General features: G+C 40.1%; 1 long non-coding RNA gene across 1 annotated transcript; it reads left to right on the top strand.

Moving 5' to 3' along the window:
- Positions 1-818: 818 nt before the first annotated feature.
- On the top strand, positions 819-2,949 carry LOC125328310. Its single transcript, XR_007204647.1, has 3 exons — positions 819-919; positions 2,055-2,126; positions 2,473-2,949. It is a non-coding gene; the product is annotated as an uncharacterized LOC125328310 (long non-coding RNA).
- The last annotated feature ends 1,133 nt before the right edge of the window (positions 2,950-4,082 follow it).

The raw sequence follows: 4,082 nt of genomic DNA, 5'->3' as shown, positions 1-4,082 counted from the left end.
TCCAGAAAAGCTTTTTCAGGTGTTCTTCCATGTGGATGTTGTACATGGCAACCCCAGGCATTGAAGCCTTTCACTGCACAGAGGATGTGAGGACTCAGCCTAAGTTTGCAAATTCCATTCCTGCAGCTGAACACCACCTGTGCCATCAAATGGAGCAGCCATCCTACAAGCCTCAGCACAATATAACTGGGGCTGTCATCATAATGCTCAAACAAACTGTGGGATGGGCTAAGGCTGTAATACAGGAAGCCCTAGGAGATGTGATTTGCAAGATAATGTAGTTACTTGCTATAAAATGGAAGAGCATTCTTGGCATTTTATAGAGATAAACATTGTAACTTGGCATTCCTGAGAGATGAATTTGTGCCTGAAAATAATATAACAGCTCCTTTTTATCAGTACTTCATTGTAATTGGAGTTTCCTATAAGCTGTATCTCTTCTTTCAATTAGAAGCTACTGGACAACTCAGCTGAAATTCCCTTCCTTGCGTTATCAAACTACAAGTTCACTCTTCAAAAAGCAAATGTTTTTAATATTCTGTGCAAGCTACAGGATCAAATTCTCATGTTTTGTGTTCCTCCAACAATCTGTTAGAACACAAATATGGTATGGACCCCAATTTGCCCTTTGTATTAGTATTAGTATTAGTATTAGTATTTACTGGTTTTCCATGTAACCAAAGTAATTTTTAAGCAGCTTGCTTGCAGGTTCAAGGTATCCATTATTAAGAATTAGACATATTTGACTTGAACCTACAGTAGCTAAATGCAAAAAGTGTAATATACTCTGTTCCTTCACAGTGCTGGGAAAAACTCCAAAGGCCTGGATTGAAGAGAAGAGATGTAATGCCCATACATGGGGGTAAAAATAGCATGATTGGGAATCATACATTCAGCCTACAGCCATTAAAGGGAAACAGTAAGTTGAAGCAGAGGCCTTTTGATCTTTTGCTTGTCAGACTTCTCAGAAGTGCTTGTTCTTACTCTGCCACTTGCTATCTTCAAGCTGATTTATTCTCCCAGAAAAAGGAGCAGTACTTAATGCATCCGTGTCCCTCTTAGTGCCTGGCCACACTTGAGCACCCAAAACGCAGCTTGCCTATCAAAGAACTATTTACTAAATCAAAGCATCTCAAAGACTATTGTTCTATCACCTACACAGGATGAAGCTGCCCTTTGTTATAGCAAAAACTCTTGTCACTCCTGCATGTATCTCTCGTCTCAGTTGTTTTCTTTTTCTGGTTGGCACTTGGCTATAACAGTTCATTGCTGACTCCTGTGCATCCTGTTCTCAACCTTTAGCTACAGCAAAGCCCTTCAGGGGCTACATTTTGGTCTTCTGAGAAAATGTTTGTTTTATTGCTGTCACCTCTGTGGCATTTCTCTCTTTGCTGTGCTTAAGATAAGTAAAATTGCATTTTCTTGCAGTTTTGACACTTCCTTAAACTGTGAGAGCAGGGGGCCATGAAAGTAGGAAAGATATCTTGTTATTCAATTGTTTGGTGGTTGGTTTGTCTTTTTCTTAAAGCCATCATGTTTCAGTTACTAGTTTTCGTGCACTCACCCCTCCTCTAAGGTGTGCTACACGCAGCTGTAATACATTTGTAGCCAGAATTTTCTCTGCAACCAGCACACACAGAGCAAGATGACTTTTTTGGCGGTTCTGCAGTGGGATACAGCTACAGAGTGCATCCAGCCAGGTAATATGAAGGAAACTTTTCAGCTGTTTCATAACAACGCCTGGAATTACAGGATCCTAATTCTTTTCAAACTTTAAACAAAAGGCCTTGAGCTTCTTAAGAAGGAATTTTTGGGCTTTGTTATTTTAAGTTAGTTATGTCTGAAGGGAACCACATGCTGTCGTCTCAAGTCTAACTTAACAGGCTGTAAAAAAACTTGCACAACTGTGTGCAAATAAACAGCTGTTAAAACCACCCAACCAACAGAGAAGCCAAATCTGATAGAAACGAAACAGCAGAAACTATGTTCATATTTATTCAAATGCCAAAATTACATGGGATTTTCTCCCTTATTCCCCCCCGCTTCCACTCTAGGTTGAACTGATTCAGACGCTTTCTTAAGAGGAGAGGGTGGAGAGCCCTGAGAAGTGTCTGGGTTATGAAGAGGTAAGAGCTCTCTGGAAAAAAGAAAAGCCAGGCTATTCTGTTGGAGATTTGTTTGCCATTGTATGTTCCTGTGCACATGTGCAAGTGTGTGAACCTTTGAGGATTACTGCTATGTACCATCTGAGCTTTTTCTCAGATTGTGATTATTCAGAAAGAAGTGTGGGCTGCTGAGCCTGTCAATGAATTCACTGTATGCCGTCATTCAAAGGCTAACATTGGCCTCACACAGGATGCATTTGGTACACAACGAGCCTTTCTTAGAGTCAATCCTATCATGATATTTGCATATTCTGCAACATCCATTTCAGCTGGGTTTTTTTCTGAAATGCCTTTACTTGTTTTGCAGAGAAAAATCGTGAGGAATGTTGTCCTTTTGTAAGCAAAAAGAGGTTGAAGAAACAGTGAGCTCTTGCATTTGTTAGTGCTGTAAGTGACTGAAAGGCACAGAGCCGCACTGTTCCCTATGGCTCTGCACATTCACTAGCCCAGAGCTCAGCAGCTGGAGTTTGGATCCGCTTCATCCGCTGTGCACTTCCACTAACCAACACTGCATGTGTGACTGCATACCTGGCCTCTCCGTGCCTGTGGTAGGTCCTTGCTTGTTTTACTGAAGTAATATGGAAGAAGGTTTGAAAGCAGATCTCCTGCAGCCAGGCCACAACCTGAAGAATCATTTCACTTGTGCTCTCCTTTCTCTCTTCTCAAACCTGTCTCTCTCTCAAAATCAGAGGACACTGACCTTTAACTTTTCACAAGCACTTCTGGAAACCCTATCTTGGTTTGCCCGTACACACTTCTTTTTGGAGAAACAGGAAATCAGCTTGAGCTATTTTAATCCTGGTGCTTTCATATAAATATGTACTATTATTTTTAACAACTTAGCGGAAGGAAAAATATGTTTACAAGCACCAAAAATTGTGTCTACAGAACAAAATAATCTGAACAATAGTGATGGAAATTTGATACTGCCTCATAGAGACTGTAAGGTAATGCCACTGTTGTTCATGTCACTTCCATTGGTTCTAGTTCTTACTTCTTCTATCTGTGCAAAACATAAAGGAGGTGTCTATGTCATCTTTTCATGGATATTACTAGTGGTTTTTTTTAGGGATGGCTGAGTTGAATAATTAAAGGGCTGAATAGCACAGTTCTTCATGCCTTGCATCCTTCACACTCTGGTCTAAGGCACAGCCATAATCACAGCAGGAACTTTGTCAAGAACAAATAAAAGTGGAAGGGTAACATAGCTAGAATTTCTTTTTCAAGTCTCCCACTACTATAATCTTATTCCTTCCAAACACTTATTTCAAGTAACCACAGTATGTTTCACTAAAAATTTTACTGGACACATTAACTGCACATTAATGGCTCTTGCATAGCTGATGTCTTTGTAGCTCTAGGGGAAGGAAAAGCAAGGCCCCTTTGATATCAGTTTATGTAACACAGATTTTGTTTCTTGGAAGGCTCAAGGCCATTAAAAATATAAACTATACTGGAATATGTTCCATATGGCAGTTTCTCAGGTATTGTGATAGCTAATCCAAGTTAATAATTAAAACCCAATTCTATCATTCTTTCCTTCAGGATGCAAGAAAAGGCTGGAGTTTTCCTTTTAATACCGTATCATCTTTTCCTGAGTATATGGTTCTGTTCTTACTACCCCAGTACACTTAATATTTTATTGTGTAATATTTCATCTGGATAAACAAGCAAAAGGAAGGAGGGTTCGTTTGTTCTCGAAGATACTTTTTAGTAAAATGAGCCCACAGTGATATCAGTGATTGATGGAGCACTAATAGCACTGGCAGTCTTAAGACCCTGTTTCCAGAACAGTAGTGGAAAATGTCCTCTGCTCCCTTTCTCCTAGCTGCACATTTTGATGATGTTTTTATCTTGGTTTGGGCAGCCACAGAGATGCTGTCTTTGTGCCCAGCAGGTGCTACGCACAGCATGAGG

This window comes from Corvus hawaiiensis, chromosome 7, assembly GCF_020740725.1.
Source record: "Corvus hawaiiensis isolate bCorHaw1 chromosome 7, bCorHaw1.pri.cur, whole genome shotgun sequence".
Taxonomy (NCBI): domain Eukaryota; kingdom Metazoa; phylum Chordata; class Aves; order Passeriformes; family Corvidae; genus Corvus; species Corvus hawaiiensis.
This window is presented reverse-complemented; position numbering and strand designations above follow the sequence as displayed.